Source organism: Equus przewalskii, chromosome 14, assembly GCF_037783145.1.
Source record: "Equus przewalskii isolate Varuska chromosome 14, EquPr2, whole genome shotgun sequence".
Taxonomy (NCBI): domain Eukaryota; kingdom Metazoa; phylum Chordata; class Mammalia; order Perissodactyla; family Equidae; genus Equus; species Equus przewalskii.
The window spans coordinates 18,030,961-18,051,029 of NC_091844.1; the positions used below are offsets into that span (position 1 = coordinate 18,030,961).

The 20,069-nt window shown below is 39.5% G+C and overlaps 1 long non-coding RNA gene across 2 annotated transcripts in view; it reads left to right on the top strand.

The window, feature by feature from the left end:
• Positions 1 to 475: 475 nt before the first annotated feature.
• Positions 476 to 20,069, top strand: part of LOC103556954 (uncharacterized) — a 37,162-nt gene continuing 17,568 nt past the window's right edge. For both annotated transcript variants that reach the window (XR_011526407.1, XR_011526406.1), the window contains exons 1-4: positions 476 to 604; positions 3,459 to 3,709; positions 18,994 to 19,079; positions 19,858 to 19,964. This is a non-coding gene — a long non-coding RNA (uncharacterized lncRNA). The remainder of the gene's footprint in view (positions 605 to 3,458; positions 3,710 to 18,993; positions 19,080 to 19,857; positions 19,965 to 20,069) is intronic.

A 20,069-nucleotide genomic window follows, 5' to 3' on the forward strand; every position in this document is an offset into this window, starting at 1 on the left:
GTGTGCTGTGGCCTGTCCAGGCTTTTCAGTTTGAACTGCAGCTGCCAACCCTAATGTCAACCCTGTAAGAAATCATACTCACAGAGGATTGCCCGGAGAATACGCAGGGTATCGCCTCCTTTAAATTTGACTGAGCCAGACCATCAAAGGCTGCGTACTTGGACTCCTTTTTTGAACACTGACTTTCCTCAAAGTCTCCCACTTGATTTCATTATCATTGCCCGTGGGTGTGGGCCCTCAGCTGTGTATTTGAGATGATTTGGTTTATCGTGGGAGTGTTATGGTGTATGCCCTGAATGTGACTCAGTTTCTCCTACAGGAGGATCACAGGGACACTTCTCAAACACAAGTATTGTCTTTAGCACAGGCACAATGCTGAAATAAGGGAAAATGTTTTGATCATAATTGCTGGTAGTAGAGATCTTCTTAGGCAGAAAACAGTCCTTGTTTGGGAAAATATTTTCATAAGCTGTGAGGCTAGGAGCCCAAGAACTGGGTGTTTCCATTAACCAAGCAACTTAAGATAAGGTGCAGACTGCCCTGTCTGAGACAAATCGGGGAACTTGGCCTCTGAGAAGGAGAAGAAGACATTCAGGGAGGCCAGGTAAGGAATGGGAAGAGACGCCTGTAAGATGGTGAGTGAGGTGAATTCAGGCCAGCGGCAGAGGGGATGTATTGATTTGCGAGGGCTGTCATAACAAAGTTCTGCAGATTGGGCAGCTTAAACAAAGAAATTTATTTTCTCACAGTTCTGGAGGCTGGAAGTCCGAGATCAAGGTGCGAGATCAAGGGATCGGCAGGACTGGTTTCCTCCGCAGCCTTACAGATGGCTGCCTTCTCCCTGTGTTTTCACGTGGTCTTCCCTCTGTGTATTTCTGGGTCCTAATCTCCTCTTCACGTACAGACACCAGCCTTATTAGATTAGGGTCCACCCTCACGACCTCATTTTAACTTGACGTTTAAAGACCCTGTCTCCAAATAGTCACATTCTGAGGTACTGGGGGTTAGGGTTTCAACATATGAGTTTTGAGGGGAGTACAATTCAGCCGATAACAGGAGCCAAAGGACGTTTGAAGACCACCCTCCATCCCCCCAACCTTGTCTTCCTGTGAACATCTTCACTAACTACTTTGTGTGAATGGAATCTTTTGTAGAAGTCGAAGAAAAGGTAAGCCTCACGCCTGGGAGCCATGTGCTGTGGAACAGAGGTAGCCCTTCAGGGATCTTGAGAAAGTCAGCCTCCAGGGAAACAGAAGGAAACTTGGGACATGCTCTGAACCTCCCCTGGGCCTGGAGACCTCAGCTATGCATCACTGATCATGTTTCCTTCTTGGCTTTCATTGTCAGGAAACTCAGAGTCAAACTGGAGATCCCTTATAATAAACATTTAGGAACTTACGCAGAGTTACTCCCCATGCCTTATCCTGCTCTTTGGCCTTTATTTTCTCTTGCTCCTCTCCTGTGGACTTTCTTGTCTTTGTCTACCCAGCATCCCTTCCTTTGAAGCATTTTACGCCAGTCCGCATAGTCCCTACAGATCTGCCAATCCTAGCGCCCAGCCCCATCTCCTACCCTTATCATGGCGTGGGCACCTGACTCAGGCTGCCCGAAGTGCCCCACCCACATGGCCACAGGGATGGTCATATAACTCCAGATGGGCCAATCGGAGAATTGCCTGGGATTGATATGGGGAGAGAGATGTTCTCTTAGCTATTTGCTAATTTGAAAGGGGATGAATCGGAGGCTTCCAGGAGCTATCTTTCCCATCATATGGACATAGCTTCATTTAGCAGGAGGCCAAGTAGAGGCAAGAAGAGCTGAGAGATAGAAGAAGAGACAGTATCATTTGAGCCCCAAGATCTGGCTATACATACAGCCAGAACCACTTCTGGATCTACCTGTAATTGGAGCTAATAGATGCTCTTTTCCCACCATGCAAGTGGAAGCAGGCTGGAGGTAGAGGTCAGATTAACTCTACTTCCCATTTCAAGCCCAGAAGAGAGCCCTCAATTCGATGACAAGGCAAAATGGGCAGAGCTTATCTCTGAGTCAGAAACTGCAAGGGTAAGCCCAGTTCAAGGATAAAGACCAGGAATAGACTTCTGGAGTCAGTTTACTAGCTAACAGAGTTGGTAAACTCAAATAGAACAGCCACCCACCAGGACTGTGGGAAAATTATATTTCCAGAAAATTCCAAGCTTGATAAACAGTGGTCTGTGATTGCTCAAACCCCAGGGCAAGTCCCAAGCCCTGCAATTATGCTGACAGGAAGTGGCCGCTAAAGTTGCCCCCAGATGCAGAGTCTTCCGCTATACCCTACTCGGAAGTGGCCATGGAAACCTCTAGACAAGAGGTGTTTTCGCAGTTAGTCGGAAGGGGGGCAGTTGGGCTGACTGACCCAGAGGCTGACTGCACTGCCAGGGGCCGGCCATGTTACTGCCCGACAGAGTGTGGAGTGTACTAGGAGCTGCTCGGCATGGATTCCCCTTCACCGCTTGCCAAATGGAAGACTTATTGCAGTGTTTCTGTTGTCCCTTTGTCATTGGGTCCTGGGTACACTGGGAGTGGTGATGAGGGAGGTTAGACTTATCTTTTAGCTATAGGCTACCAAATCCATGAAAGATTACCCAGAAATCCTCAGCTTGGGATTGGAGGTGGCAACTAGACATGATTTTGGTTTTTAGTTTTGTTTCAATAGTCATTGTATTATGCTAGGTAGGGGTGTTTATAGAATTGTATTTACGGGAAGAAGGATGATTTTGTTTGTCAAGCTTCCTTCAATCTCTTTTCTGACCCCATGTGGTCTTGGAGGGTCTAGGAGTCAAGACGTTCCACTCCTATTTCCATCTCCACAGAGGTAGAGTTACCAGGCTGGCCAATCAGAGGACGCCATCTCTCCATCCATAGTGATTGGTTAAATTGTGGACATGTGACCTAAGCAAGGCCAATCATGATTGGCATATGAGCATTAGCTAAGAGAGGTCCTCTTTACCCAGGGAATGCTGAAGTAAACGCAGCTTCAAATTCAGCATTAGATCTTCTCTTCTTGAAGGTCCTTCAGTCATTGTACTGTCAGAGATTTTTCACTAGCTGCTTCATCTCATAAAGTTTGGAGCCTCAGTCAGTTTCCCCTTGACCCATGGCATGAGTTATTTAGATGATATGTTTTAATTTCCAAATCTGTATATTTTTTGTTGTTGCTGATTAACTTCATTGTTTTTGTTAGAGAATGTGATCTGTATAAATCTGTATGTTCAATTCTTTGAACTTTATTTAGACTTACTGTATGTACTAGTATGTGGCCAATTTTTGTAAAACATATCTTGGGTGCTTGAAAAGAATGCTTTCCTAAATTGATTAGCGTAGAGTTCTAGGTAAGTCAAACATTGTTTGTGCTGTTCAAATCATCAATATTCCTACTGATTTTTATTTTATTTTATTTTATTTTTGTTTTTTAGTGAGGAAGATTGGCCCTGACCTAACGTCTGTGCCAATTTGTGCCATTTTGTATTTGGGATGCTGCCACAACATGGCTTGACAAGTGGTGCATAGGTCTGCGCCCAGGATTCAAACCCCCAAACCCCAGGTCGCTGAAGTGGAACATGCAAACTTAACCTCTATGCCACTTGGCTGGTCCCAGTTTTATTTTTTATCCACTTGATCTGTACATTACAGAAAAATATATTAAAATCTCCTAGTATGATGATGGGTAAGTCAATTTCTCTTTGTTATTCTGATTTTTGCTCTATTTTTTGTGGGGGGGGGGGGTTAAGTTAACAGCTAAATTGAGCAGAAGGTATAGAGATTTCCCATATACCCACTGCTCCCATACCTGGATAGCCTCCCCCACTATCAACATCCCCCACCAGGTGGTACATTTGCTACAATTGATGAGTTTACATTGACACATCATAATCACTCAAAGTCCATAGTTTATATTAGCTCACTCTTGGTGTTGTAGATTCTATGGGTTTGGGCAAATGTATAATGACATGTATCCACCATCATAGTATCACACAGAGTAGTTTCATTGTCCTAAAAATCCTCTATGCCCTATCTGTTCGTTCTTCCAGCACCCTTAATCCCTGGCAACCAGTGATCTTTTTACTGTCCCCATAGTTTTACCTTTCCCAGAATGTAATATAGTTGGAATCATACAGTATGTAGCCTTGCAGATTTGTCTTTCACTTAGTAATATGCTTCTCAAGTTCCTTCATGTCTTTTCATAGGTTGATAGCTTATTTCCTTTTTAGCGCTGCATAATATTCCATTGTCTGGATGCACCACAGTTTATTCATCCATTCACCCACTGAAGTACATCTTGCTTGCTTCCAAGTTTTGGCAATTATAAATAAAGCTGTTGTAAACATATTGGTACGGGTTTTTGTGTGGACATAAATTTTAAGCTCCTTTGGGTAAATACCAAGGAGTACAATTACTAGATCCCATGGTAAGAGTATGTTATTTTGTAAGAAACTACCTGTCTTCCAAAGTGGCTGTATCATTATGCATCCTCACCAGCAATGGTTTAGAGTTCCTATTGCTCCATATCCTTGACAGAATTTAGTGTTGTCAGTGTTCTCGATTTTGAACATTCTAATATATGTGCAGTAGCATTTAATTGTTGTTTTAATTTGCATTTCCCTGATGACATATCATGTGAAGCATCTTTTCACATGCTTATTTGAAATCTGTATTTCTTCTTTGGTGAGGTATCTGTTAATGTCTTTGGCCCATTTTATAATCGGATTGCTTTCTTATTGATGAGTTTTAAGAGTTCTTTGTATATTTTAAATAACAGTTCTTTATCAAATGTGTCTTTTGCAGATATTTTCTTCTGATATGTGGGTTATCTTTTCATTGTCTTGGCAGTGTCTTTCCCAGAGCAGAATTTTTTAATTTTAATGAAATCCAGCTCATCAATTCTTTCTTTGTGTCATATCTAAAAAGTCATCCCCTAAACCCAGGGTCCTCTAGATTTTATCCTCTGTTATCTCCTAGGAGTTTTATAGGTTTGCACTTAACATTTAAGTCTATGATCCATTTTGAGTTAATTTTTGTGAAGATTGCAAGGTCTGTGTCTGCACTCATTTTTTTTGCACATGGATGTCTTATTGTTTCAGCACCATTTGTTGAAGAGACTGTCTTTTCTCCATTGTATTGCCTTTGCTCCTTTGTCAAAGATCAGTTGCCTATATTTATGTGGGTCTATTTATGGTCTCTCTATTCTGTTCCTTTGATATATTTATCTATTCTTTTGCCAATACCACATTTTTTTGATTACTGTAACTTTATAACAAGTCTTGAAGTCAGGTAGTGTCAGTGCTCCAACTTTGTTCTTCTCTTTCAACATTATGAAATCTTTTGTTTTTCCACATAAACTTTAGAATCAGTTTGCCAATAACTATAAAATAACTTACTTGGATTTTTATTGAAATTGCATTGAATCTATAGATCAATTTAGGAAGAACTGACATCATGACAATATTGAGTCTTCCTATCCATGAACATGGAATACCTCTCCATTTATTTAGTTCTTTAATTTCTTGCAACAGAATTTTGTAGTTTTCCTCACATAGTTGTACATATTTTGCTAGATTTATACCTAAGTATAAATGGGGGGGGTGCTAATGTAAGTGGTATTGTATTTTTAATTTCAAATTTCACTTGTTCATTGGTGGCATATGGGAAAGCAATTAACTTTTGTATATAACCTTCTATCTTGCAAACTTAATGTAATTGCCTATTTGTTCCAGGAGTTTTTTGGTCCGTTCTTTCATATTTTCTACATAAGCAATCATGTCATTTGCAAATAAAGGCAGTTTTATCTCTTCCTTCCCAACCAGTATAACTTTTATTTCCTTTTCCTACCATATTGTATTAGCTAGGACTTCCAGAATGATGAAAGGAGTAATGAAAGCTAGTATCTTGCCTTGTTTTGGTGGAAAAGCTGTAGGTTATTCATAGATATTTTTTATCAATTTGAGGAAGTTTGCCTCTATCTTTAGTTTATTTAGAGTTTTTTTTTTTATCATAAGTGGGTGTTGAATTTTGTCAAATACTTTTTCTGCATCTATTGATATGATCATATGATTTTTCTTCTTTAGCCTCTTGATGTAATGGATTATGTTGACTGATTCTCAAACGTTGAATCAGCCTTGCATACCTGGGATAAATCCCACTTGTTCATGGTGTATAGTTGTTTTTATACATTATTGGATTCAATTTGCTGATATTTTGTTGAGGATCTTTGCATCTATGTTCATGAGAGATATTGATCTGTAGTTTTCTTTTCTTGTAATGTCTTTGTCTGGTTTGGGTATTAGGGTGATGCTGGCCTCATAGAATGAGTTAGGATGTATTCCTTCTGCTTCTATCTTCTGAAAGAGGTTGTATAGAATTGGAATAATTTCTTTCTTAAATGTTTGGTAGAATTCACCAGTGAATTCATCTGGGTCTGGTGCTTTCTATTTTGGAAGGTTATTAATTATTGATTCAATTTGTTTAGTAGATATAGGCCTATTCATCTTGTCTATTTCTTCTTGTGTGAGTTTTGACATATCGAATCTTTCAAGGAATTGGTCCATTTCATCTAGGTTATCAAATTTGTAGGTGTAGAGTTGTTCATAGTATTCCTTTCTTACCGTTTTAATGTCCAAAGGATCTGTAGTGACTATATATATTTAATCATTAGTAATTAATTGTTACTAATATTATTTCTGATATTAGTAATTAATGTCCTCTCTTTTTTCCTTTGTTAGCGTAGCTAGAGGCTTATCAATTTTTTTGATCTTTTCAAAGAAGCAGCTTTTAGTGTCATTGATTTTCTCTATTGATTTCTTCTTTTCAATTTCATTGATTTCTGCTCGAATTTTTATTATTTCTTTTCTTCTGTTTATTGTAGATTTAATTTGCTTTTCTTTTCCTTGTTTCCTAAGATGGAAGCTTAGATGATTGATTTTAGATCTTTCTTCTTTTCTAACATATTCATTCAATACTGCAAGTTTCCCTCTAAGCACTGCTTTTGATGCATCCCACAAGTTTTGATAAATTGTTTTCATTTTGACTTGGTTCAAAATATGTTTAAATTTCTCTTTAGATTCCTTCTACAATCTATGTGTTATGAGTTGTTTAATCTCCATGAATTTGGGGATTTTCCAATTATCTTTTTTTCTTTCTTTTTTTTAAACATTGGCACCTGAGCTAACAACTGTTGCCAATCTTCTTTTTCTTTTTCCTGCTTTTTCTCCCCAAATCTCCTCAGTACATAGATGTATATTCTTAGTCGTGGGTCCTTCTAGTTGTGGCATGTGGGATGCTGCCTCAACGTGGCCTGATGAGCAGTGCCATGCCCACACCCAGGATCCGAACCAGTGAAACCCTGGGCCGCCAAAGTGGAGCTCACGAACTTAACCACTCAGCCACAGGGCCAGCCCCTCTTTCTTTCTTTTTAAAAGATTGACACCTGAACTAACATCTGGTGCAAATCTTCTTTTTTTTCCTTCTTCTCCTCAAAGCCCCCCAGTACATAGTTGTATAGTCTAGTCGTAGGTCTTTCTGGCTCTGCTACGTGGGATGCTGCCTCAGCATGGCTTGATGAGCGGTGCTAGGTCCAGACGCAGGATCTTAACCAGCAAAACCCTGGGCTGCCGAAGCAGAGCATGCGAATTTAACCACTTGTTCACAGGGCCAGCCCCTCTAGTTATCTTCTTCTTGTTGATTTCTAGTTTAATTTCACTGTGGTCTGAGAGCAGACATTATATAATTTCTATTCTTTTAAATTTGTTAAAGTGTGTTTTATGGCCCAGAATGTCGTTAATCTTGGTGAATGTTCCATGTGAGCTTGAGAAGAATCTGTATTCAGCTGTCATTGGATGAAATAGTCTATAGACGTCAATTATATCCAGTTGATTGATGATGTTGTTGAGTTCAACAACATCCTTACTGATTTTCTGCCTGTTGGTCCATTTCTGACGGAGAGGTGTTGAAATCTCCAACTATGATGGTGGGTTCATGTACTTCTCCTTGTAGTTCTATCACTTGTTGCCTTATGCCTTTTGACACTGTTGTTAGGTGCATGCATGTTAAGGATTAGTATGTCTTCTTGAGGAATTGACTATTTTATCATTATGTAATGTCCATTTATCCCTGATAACACCTTTTGGTCTGAAATGTGCTCTGTCTGAAATTAATATAGCTACTCCTGCTTATTTTTGATTAGTGTTAACATGGTATATTTTTCTCCATTCACTTACTTTTAACTTATATGTGTCTGTATATTTAAAGTGGGTTTCTTGGAGACAACATTTGTTGGGTCTTGTTTTTTGGTACACTCTGACAATCTCTCTTTTAATTGATGCATTTAGACTATTGATATTCACAGCGATTGTTGACAGTCAGATTAATATCTACCGTATTTGTTACTGTTTTCTATTTGTTGCCCTTGTTCTTTGTTCCTATTTTTATCTTCCATTCTTTTTCTGCCTTTCATGGTTTTAATTTAGCATTTTATATGATTCCATTTTCTCTCCTTTCTTAGCATATCAGTTATACTTCTTTTTTTTCCTTAAAGATTGGCACTTGAGCTAACAACTGTTGCCAATCTTCCTTTTTTTATTCTTCTCCCCAAACCCCCCCCCCCCCCAGTGCATAGTAGTATATTCTAATTGTGAGTGCCTGTGGTTGTGCTATGTGGGATGCCACCTCAGCGGTGCCTGATGAGCAGTGCCTTGTCCATGCCCAGGATCCAAACTGGTGAAACCCTGGGCCACCGAAGCAGAGTGCGTGAACTCAACCACTTGGCCATGGGGCCAACCTCCTTTTTTAGCTTCTTTTAGTGGTTGCCCTAAAGTTTGTAATATAATTTATACCCAATCTAAGCCCACTTTCAAATAACACTATACCACCTCACATGCAGTGTGAGTACCTTTTAATAAGAAAAGCATCCTAATTCCTCCCTCTCATCTCTTGTATCATTGCTGCCATTCATTTCATATATATAATACATGTGTCATATAATGTATATAAAATGTATAAGCATATAAAATCAAATGCTTTTTTGCTATGATTATTTTGTGCAAACTGTCATCTGTTAGGTGAATTAAGAATAAGAAAAATAAAAGTTTGCGTTTTACTTTCACTTGTTCTTTCTTCAATAGTCTTTATACAGATCTAAGCTTCTGACATATATTATTTTCCTTCTCTCTAAAGAACTTCTTTTAGCATTTTTCACAAGGCAAGTCTACTGGCAACAAATTCCCTCAATTCTTTTTGTCTGAGAAAGTCTTTATTTCTCCTTCACTTTTGAAGGAGAGCTTTGAATGGTACAGAATTCCAGGCTGGTGAGATTTTTTCCTCTCAACAGTTAAAATACTTCACTCCATTTTCTTCTTGCTTGCATTGTTTGTGAGAAGGAGTTGGATGTAATTCTTATTTTTGCTCCTCTATATGTGTTTTTACCCCTCTAGTTTTTTTTCGAGATTTTTTCTTCATCTTTGATTTTCTTTCACTCAAGAAATGATATACCAAGATATAGGTTTTTTGGTATTTACCATGCTTGGTGTTCTCTGAGCTTCCTGGATCTGCAGTTTGGTGTCTGACATTAATGTGGGGAAATTCTTAGTTATTATTGTTTCAAATATTTCTTCTGTTCCTTTCTCTTTTCCTTCTCCTTCAGGTACTCCCACTACATGTGTTAAAACATTTTGTAGTTGTCCTGAAGTTCTTGGACATTCTGTTCTGGATTTGTGTTTTGTTTTTTTAGTTTTCGTTCTCTTTGATTTTCAGTTTTAGTGGTTTATACTGATATATCCTTAAGTTCAGAGATTCTTTCCTCAGCTGTGTCCAATCTACTAATTAGCTCATCAAAGGCATTCTTCATCTCCGTTACAGTATTTCTGATCTCTAGCATTTCTTTTTGGTTCTTTCTTAGGATTCCCATCTCTCCTCTTACATTGCTCATCTGTTCTTGCATACTGTCTATTTCATCCATTAAAGACCTTAGCATATTAGTCATAGTTATTTTAAGTTCCCTGTCTGATAATTCCAACATCCAATGTTTGGTTCTAATGCTTACCCAGTCTCTTCCAACTGTGTTTTTTTTCTTTTTAGTTTTGCTTGTAATTTTTTCTTGATAGCTGGACGTGATATACTGGGTAAAATGATCTGCTGTAAGCAGGCCTTTAGTAATGGCTGATAAGCATGACAGAGGGAAAGCATTCTATAGTCCTAGGGTTAGATCTCAGTCTTTTAGTGAGCCTACGCCTCTGAACCGTGAACTTCACAAGTGTTTCTCAGGTTTTTTTCTGCTCCCTTAGGTGGGACAGAATGGCTAGAGTGGGCTAGAGTTGGGTATTTCCCTTCTCCCAGGTCAGTTAGGCTCTGATAAAACCCAGGAGGTTATGCTCTGGTTAACTAATGTCTCCTGAGGGCAGATCTTGTTAAGGAGAACAGAGTGCTCCTGTATATTTAAAAATGGTTCCTTTTCCCCTCCCCCTGCCCAGAGCACAAGGGGAATTTTTTGCAATATTTACTATGAGAACCTGGTGGAGCTCTTGCAGGTAACACTCACAAAGCATGCCAACCACCCCCCCATGACTAGATCCCCCTGGAGTTGCTCACTCTCAGACTTGTCCACACCTAATCTCCAGCAATTACAAAACAAGTTTTCCTATCCCACACTGGTTCCTGCAGAGATTTCTGCTCTCTCATATGTTGTCATTCTCTGTATCCAACTATAAGTCTCTCCAATTTGGGGGCCAGCGATTTGTCCTAGGACCTCACTTCTCTTACAGATCTAAGAAGAATTGTTGATTTTTCAGTTGGTTCAGCTTTTTACTTGTTGTTAGGATGGAGTGATGACTTCCAAGCTGCTTTTAAGCTGAACCAAAAACCAGAAGTCACTCTGTATTTTGAAGATGAGTTAGTAGGTATTTGCAAGTCTGGAATTGTTAAATCTTTCTGTGAAATAAATTTTTTATCAATATGTGTAACTCTCTTTATCATTGGTAATATTTTAATCCTTAACTTCTATTTCATCTGTTATCAGTGTAGCCACACCAGCTTTCTTTCAATAGAATTTGCTTGGTGGACCATTTTTCCATGCTTTTATTTTCAAACTTTCAATATTCTTGTGTTTGTCTTTGTATCTTAGAGACAACATATAGCTGTAGTATTTAAAAAAAAAGTTGTTAATCTTTGTCTTTTAACTGGAAATTTTGGTCCACTTACATTTATCACAGACGTGTTTGGATTAATTTTATCTTCTTCTGTCCTATTTGTGTTACTTTCATTGTTTCTTATTTCCCCTCATTTCTTGATTTCGTTTTAATTGATTGTATTTTTTCTCACATTGTATTTTTTCTCTTACTATTCTTTTAGTGGCTACTTTAGACATTTTAGCACAAATACTTAACAAAGTCTAAAGTTAATGTACTCTTTTGGGTTGCCTCAGAAGCAGATTGTAAAGTAGGAATTTGAACAAAATACTTTATTTGGGAGTTGGCTTGAACAAACACTGATCAGAGAGTACAGAAATGAGACAGGGAAGGAAAGAATGCCAATAAAGGGTGTATCATTAGGTTACAATGTGGCCAACTAGAGCTAAATCCTGACGGGAAATTCTAGGAGACTGTGCAGAACATGTCCCAAGGAATGAGGGAGTTGGGTTATTTATGAACTAACTCTCGTCAATCGTTCACTGAGGGCTTCTTTCAGGGTTATTAATTACTTAGCACTTCCAGCTTGTCCTGAACGTGTACAGGGGAGCCAAAGTAACCAGAGGGAGCCTTCAGCACGGAATCCCATATGCTGCCAGTTAGAAGTTAAGCTAGAGTCCACAAATGGTAAGGCCCAAGACTATACAGGCAGGACATTTATAGCATCTATACAGTTAATATCTTTAACCTCCTCCCCCAAAATATGAAGGCCTTAGAATGCTTTAACTCGAACCACTCTCTTCCAAGTTATATGCTATTGTTGTCCAGAATTTTAGTTCTTTTTAATCACAGAAATTAGAGATGATAGTGATGATTTTATATAGTTAAGTGTTTAGATTTCTCCACATGTTTATAATTTTTCTTGCTCATTTTTCCTTCTAACACTGTAAATTGTTCTTCTGCGATAATTTTTATTCTTCATGAAGTATATCTTTTGAAGTTCTATCAGTCAAGGGTCTGTTGGTGGTAAGTCTTGTCTGAAAATGTCTTTATTTTGCTCTTATTCTCAATTAAGAATTTCTTTGGATATAAAACTCTAGACTGATAGTAATTTTCTCTTAGTATTTTGAAGATATTGCACCGTTCATTGGCTTGTGTTTTTATGTTGAGAAGTCAACTCTCAGTTTGTCATTCTTTGGTAGGTAATTTGTCTTTTTTTTCTGTCAGCTCTTAAGATCTCTTTGTCTCTGGTGTTTTATAATTTTACTACAAACTGTCTAGATATAAATTTCCTTTTGTTTTTATTTCACAGAATTTGTTGGGCTTTCTAAATCTGACAATTTATGCCTATGCCATTTAGAACTAGATTAAGCACGTGTGACAGAAAACTCAAAATAATAGTGGATGATAAAATACAGAAGATTATTTCTCACATAAAAGCAGTCAGATATTAGGCAATCCTAGGCTGTTATGGGTCTTTTATCTCATTACTCCACTGTCCCATGGCCCATAGTTTCCTTTCTTAAGGTCCAAGAATGCTTCTGGAGCTCTGGCCCCACACCTGCATTCCAGTCAGTCAGATAGCGCAAGGGAAGGAGGGCTTGCCCCTTTTTCTCTAAGGATACTTCCCAGAAGTCTTATACACTGCAGCTTCTACTTCAGTGCCCAGAGCTAGTCACATGGCCACACCTAGCTACAAGGGAGGCTGGAAATTATAGAACATTAGTAGGGTGGATTGCCATCCCAGATGAATTTGTGATTCCGACATGAAGAAGAGGACAATGGCTGTTGGGATAGGCAACTAGTGATCTCTACTACAGTCTACCTTTTGGCTATTAAATATCCATTTTACACTCCATTCCCACGTATAGAGCACCCTCATCTTCCAAAAGAGAAACCTCAAAAGTCCCACCCTCTTACACTTAGCTCAAAGTCCAGCATCTTTGGGTGACATGAAGCTCTTCCTGTCAGGCTCAGGTGTGACTCTTTATGTTCTAGTGATCTATAAACTAAAAGACAATCCATCTGACAAACAATGATTGGGGGGAATAGGTTAACATGGTTAAAACTCTCGTTCAGAAAAGGGGAGAGGGCCAGCTCAGCGACGCAGCGGTTAAGTGTGCACATTCCGCTTTGGTGGCCTAGGGTTTGCCGGTTTGGATCCCGGGTGTGGACATGGTACCAATTGGCAAGCCATGCTGTGGCAGGCGTCCCACATATAAAGTAGAGGAAGATGGGCATGGATGTTAGCTCAGGGCCAGTCTTCCTCAGCAAAAAGAGGAGGATTGGCAGCAGATGTTAGCTCAGGGCTAATCTTCCTCAAAAAGTAAAAATAAATAAAATTTTAAAAAAAGAAAAGAAAAGGGGAGAATGGGAAACATGCGGCAGTCACTTGTCCAGAGCAATCACCAAGTGCATTTGAGCAGAGTAGTGGTGACATCCAGCCCTGGCAGTAGGGTCTGCTGCCTGGTTAGCCCATGTGGCAGCCCCAACTTCCTCTGGGAGGAACACCTTACTCTACGTGAGCATCCTTTGTTGTCATGGCTCCGCCTTTCTAAGGTTCTTCCCTGTCGCTCATCCTCCACAGCCACATGTGAGTGGGCCCTGGAAGGTCTGCTTGGAGCTGCCCGCTTTCACAGTCTGCTTCTTCTGGTGCAGAGTTGAGGCTTGACGTGTGCTTTGGGGATTCAGCTGTCACAGGTTGTGGTGAGCCAGTCTGGGGACTTTTTTGGCAGTCCAGGTCCCTTGAAAACTTGGTAGGCTTCTAGAATTTTTGCTTTCACTTGGACCCAAGATTGTTTCTTTTAAGTCTTGTGACCATCCTCTCGTAGTTGCTGTCCCTGCTCTGCCCATCCTTCTCCCCTTGGGATACCCTATTTCATTGCTTGCAAGACACACCTTTCTCAAACTTTTTATTGAAGTATAACGTATTTGCATAAAAGAGTACGAATCGCAGAATACAGATTGAAAAATTTTCAAAGTGATCACATCTGTGTGACCAGCACCTAGATCAAGAAACAGGACATTACCCATAACATAAAACTTCCAGAAACTTCTCTCCTCAACAGTAACTACTATTCTGACTTTTAACATCACAGATTTGATTCACTTATTTTTAAATTATGTAAATATTATGTATAAATTTATGTATAAATGGAATAATCAGTATATGTTGTTTTCGGGTCTGGATTCTGTTGTTCAAAGCCCCAAATGTTTGTGGGAATCATCCATATCATTGTGTGTGGCTGTAATTTGTTTATTCTTTTTGCTAAATAGTATTCCATTGTGTGACTATACCACAAATTATCTATTCCACATTTGATGGGTATTTTGGGGTAGTTACCAGTTTGGGGCTTGTGCAAACAGTGCTGCTATGAATATCCCTGTATTTCTCTTTTGCTGAATTTATGTACATGTTTCTGTTGGGTATTGTCCCTGTTACCTACTGCTGCATGACAAAGTGCCCCAAAACTTAGTGGCATCAAGCAACAACCATTTTGTTATGCTCATGGATTCTGTGGGTGAGGAATTTGGACAGGACACAGAGGTACAGTTTGTCTCCACTCCACCTTGTTTGGGGCCTCAACTGGGAAAACTCAAATGGTTCGGGGTGATTCAATCACTAGGGCCTGGAATCATGTGGAGACTTTTTCACTCACTTATCTGGTATTTGGGCTGTGATCACTCAAAGGCCGGGCTCAGCTGGGACCATACTCCAGGGTACTTACTCACAATCTCTCCATGCGGCTTCGGCTTCCTTATAGCATGGTGGCCTCGTGTGGTCAGACTTCTTACCTAGAGGTCTGGGGCTCTGAAAGCAAGTATTCTAGCAAGCAAAATGGAAGCTGTAATGCCTTTTATGACCTAGCTTCAGAAGTCACACAGTGTCACCAACACCATGCTCTGTTGGTCAAAACAGCTGTAAGCCCTCCGTGATTCAAAGGCAGTGGATACAGACATCCACCTCTTGAGAGGAGTGCCAAAGAATTTGCAGCTGTCTTTTTTTTTTTTTTTTTTGCCTTGAAGAGTGAGTTTATAGACAGGGGTGATAACATATTTAGCTCCAAATATAATTATGCATAAACTTTGTTGGGCGTCAGAATCATCTGGAGGCCCTGTTAAAACACAGATTCCTGGTCCCATCTTCAGAGTTTTTGATGCAGGAGGTATGGGATGGGGACTGAGAATTTATTTCCGGGGAGGTCCCAGGTGGCACGCATGCAGCTGATCCAGAGAGCACATTTTGATACCCAGTGCATTGGAGAACTAAGATTTTTTTGTCCATTAGTTTTTTTTTTTTTATTGAGTTATTGATAGGTTACAATCTTGTGAAATTTCAGTTGTACATTAATGTTTGTCAGTCATGTTGTAGGTGCACCACTTCATCCTTTGTGCCCACCCCCCACCCCACCTTTCCCCTGGTATCCACTAAACTGTTCTTGGTTCATAGTTTTAAATTCCTCATGTGAGTGGAGTCATACACAGATTATCTTTCTCTTGCTGGCTTATTTCACTTAACATAATTCTCTCAAGGTCCATCCATGTTATTGCAAATGGAATGATTTTGTTCTGTTTTGCAGCTGAGTAGTATTCCATTGTACATATGTACCACATCTTCTTTATCCATTCGTCTGTTGATGGGCACTTAGGTTGCTTCCACATCTTGGCTATTGTAAACAGTGTGCAACTGTCTTTTAAAACTGCCACATACCTAGGACTAGAATTTCTGGGTCAATGATAGGGTAGGCTTATGCTCATCTCTAGTACTGCCAATCAGTTGTACAGCATAGTTGTATCAACTTATACATGAGTAATGTATGAGAGTTCTGGAAGGTGGAGAGAATGCTCCACATTCCTGCCCACACTTGATGTTACCTTTTTAATTTTAGCTATTCTGGTGGGTGTGAAGTAGTAGCACATTGTGACCTTAATTTGCATTATAACTAATGATACAAGCTTTAGTGGGCTAAATGGTGCCCCTCAAAGATATCAGGTCCTACTTCCTGGAAGCTGTGAATATTACCTTACAGGGTAAAATTTCTGCAGATGTGATGAAGGATTTTGAGATGAGGAGATTATCTCGGATTATCTGATGGGCCCTAAATGCCATAACAAGTGTCCTTATAAGAGAGAGGCAGAGGGAGATTAGACATACACAGAGGAGAAGGCGAGGGGAAGAGATTGAAATGATGTAGCCACAAGCCAAAGAATGCCAGCAGCCACCAGAAGCCAGAAAAGGGAAGGAACGGATTTTCCTCCAGAGCGTCCAAAAGGAGGGTGACCTTGCCCACACCTTGATTTCAGACTTTTCGCCTCCAGAACTGTAAGAAAACAAATTTCTATTGTTTTAAGCCACCCGAGTTGTGGGAATTTCTTATAGCAGCCCCAGGAAACTAATAAGAACATTTTCATTTGTTTGTTGGTCATTTGGATATTCTCTTTTAATTAGTGCCTATTCAAGTAAATCGCCTGTTTTTCTGTTGGGTTGTCTGCCATTTTGTTTGTTGATTTGTAGCGGTTCTTTTTATATATTTTGGATATAAGTTGAACCGGTTTGAGGTTCCTGGGAAGCAGAGACTGAAGTGGAGTTAGAAGTGTGTAAGGCTTATTGTGGAGTAACTCCCATGAAAGAAAAGGAAGGATTGGGGAGGGGAGCCATTAGACTACAGTGCAGACCTGAAGGTCTCTGAGAGCCCAACAGGGAGCTCTGGGACACAGGTTGCCCATTAGAGGAGTTTCACTGGGGGTGGAAATAGCTAGGCCCTTGTACCACTGCCTTGTTTACCATTGGCTGGGAACACTCCACAAAGCTCTTGCTTGGTCATTATTGCCTTTCTCAATCGTTGTCAAGGATCACCCCAAGAAGAGCATGACCTTGGCTCAAAAGCTGATGTAGACCCGAGGGAGCTTAAAGCAGGAGGATGTGAGTTAAACCACACTCCTCACAGCTCAGCAGCGAGTCCTTTCTTGAAGAGGGATCTGAATGGTGTACTGATGTCTGCCATGTGAGTCTTATATTGTGAATATCTCCTCCCAGTCTGTGCTTGCCTTTCACACTTTTAATGGTGTCTTTTGATGAACGGAAGTTCTTGATTTTAATGTAGTCCAATTTATCATGTTTTTCCCTTTATGGTTAGTCATTTTTGTGTCATGGTAAGAAATATTTGCCTATCTCAAGTTTTATTCTAAAATATATATTTTAACCTTTCACGTTTAGACCTATAGTCCACCTGGAATTGATTTTTGTGAATGACGTGAGGAGGAGTCAAGAGTTATTTTGTCCCTTTGGTTATTCAATTGCCCTAGAAAAGAACATCCCCTTTGCCACACTGTATTGCAGTTGACACCTTTGTCATCAATCCGTTGAACATATACGTGTTGATTTGCATTTCCATGATGGCTAATGATGTTGAGCATCTTTTCATGTGCTTATTGGCTGTTTGTATATCTTCTTTGGAGAAATATATATTCAGATTCTTTGCCCATTTTTAAAAATTGGGTTATATGTCATATTATTATTGAGTTGTAGGAGCTCTTTATATATTCTAGATACAAGTCCTTAATAAAATATTTGCAAAGGTTTTCTCCCATTCTGTCATTGTCTTTTTATTTTCTTGATCATGTCCTTTGAAGCACAAAAGTTTTAAATTTTGGTGAAGTCTAATTTGTCTATTTTTTCTTTTGTTACTTGTGTTTTCAGTGTCATATCTAATCCAAGGTCATGAAGATTTACACCTATGTTTTCAAGTGTTACAGTTTTAGCTGTGATATTTAAGTCTTTAATTCATTTTGAGTTACTTTTTGTATATGGTGTGAGATAGGGGTCCAGCTTGATTCTTTTGCATGTGAATAGCCAATTGTCCCAACACCACTTGCTGAAAAGATTATTCTTTCTTTCCTTCATTGAATTGCTTTGGCACCCTTGTTGAAGTCAATTGATTCTAAATGTGAGATTTATTTCTGGACTCTCAATTCAATTCCATTGATCTATATGTCTGTCCTTATGCCGGTACCACACTGTCTTGATTACCGTAGCTTTGTAGTAAGTTTTGAAGTTGGGAAGTGTGAGTCCTCCAACTTTGTTCTTCTTTTTAAAGATTATTTTGGCTATTCTGGGTACAATGGATTTTTGTATATTAACTTTGTATACTTCATCCTTGCTAAATTCATTTCATTCTAACAGTTTGAAGATTCCTTCAGATTTTCCACATACGTAAACATGTCATCTACAAATAATAACACTTTCATTTCTTCCTTTCTGCTTGGTCAATTTTGATAGAGTCTTACTTCTCTGTCACACTTCCTAGTCTCTCTTATACTTCTTTAAACATATTATTTTTCTGTTATTTATCCAATTATTCCATTGCTGTTGTCTGTGGGGGTCAACTCTGCAGTTGTTTATGCTGACTCTAATTCATGGCAGCTTTTTTCCTTAAATATTTTATGATTTCTTTACCATTATCTCACGTTTCTTGGTGCTTTATCTGTTGGGATGTCTTGAGGCGTGGGTTTGGCATGTGTTCCTCACAGGAGGATTTGCATTTCTTCCGCCAGGTGCCTGGGGGGCACTACCAACCTGGTACTCTTTTACATTAAATTTTAGCTTTGAGCTTGGTGTTACATAAGAAGTGTAATTCCAGCCCCTAAAACAAGTGTAAGTAGGCTTATGATTAGGAATTACTAGAGGAGATCTTTTTTCCCATTCCACTCAGAGTCAAGGCCTAGATAGAACTTTGAGGGTTGGGGTTGTTTTCCTAGTTCACACACTGAGGGTGTTACCTTTCAGAGGTACTGTCTCGATGAAGGAGTCTCTAATCCTACCTCCCATCCCACGTAGGTCCCAGAGTCTGGCTCCTATTCCCAGTACACAAGACCTATCAAAACCTGGCTCTAGGCCCCCGGGGACTGGCAGACATCTTCAGGGTGAGTTCTGACTTCCTTTGCTTAATTCTGAATTTGGGTTTTCTCACCTTGGGCCTCTGAGGATTTCCCTTACTTTAACTACTACTTTAACCCTACATTTTAAAAGATGTCTAAAAAAATACTGTATCCAGCATTTCTGAGTGTTCTGCATTGACAGCGTTTCTCTGGCACTTCCGCTGGCAATAATCACTTCTGGAAGGCTGCCCGCTGACAAGTTCAGCTCCAAGCTGACCTGAGCATGTGCAAACCTATCAGACCACTAGAGCTGAACAACAAGGCCCTATTGCATAACAGATTTCCTTCTTTATAAGACAGTTGTGGTTGACCATAAAATTTGTTCCCCTCTGTTATAGTTCATACAAATTATCCGACAGTGATCAGTTGCTCTCAACTGGCAACAATTTTGCATGATCCTTCCCCCCAGGGGACATTTGGCAATATCTGAAGATATTCTTGGTTGTCACAATTGAGAAGGGGTGCTACCTGCATCTAGTGGTTAGAGGCCAGGGAAGCTGCTAAACATCCTACATTACAGAGGACAGCCCCCACAACAAAGATTATCTGGCCTCGAATGTCAATAGTGCCAAGATGGAGAAACCTTGACAATAATTACAATGTCTTTTTAAAATCACCCTACTGGAGTCTTGAGTACAGGTGTGATTGCTGTTTCTTCTAACTCTTTTGGCTTAAATCTAAAATTTGAAAAGGTTTATTTGTCAAAAATTAAAAAAGGAGAATGAACGTCGCTACCATCTACTGAACATTTTTTCTGCTTCAGGCACAGTGCCAAATGTGTTCATGAAGACAGTAACATTCCTCTCATCATTTTCTCCAGAACTTTGGTGCTTTGAGTCAAAGGTTGACATAAAGCTTTCAAAACAAATGGTAGGTACGCTGCAATTTTCAAGCCAATTATGTAATTGAAAGCAGAAAGTGTTTAGATTGAGTTTCTAGGCATGAAAATACATAACATTCAAAGTTGTGTTTTAG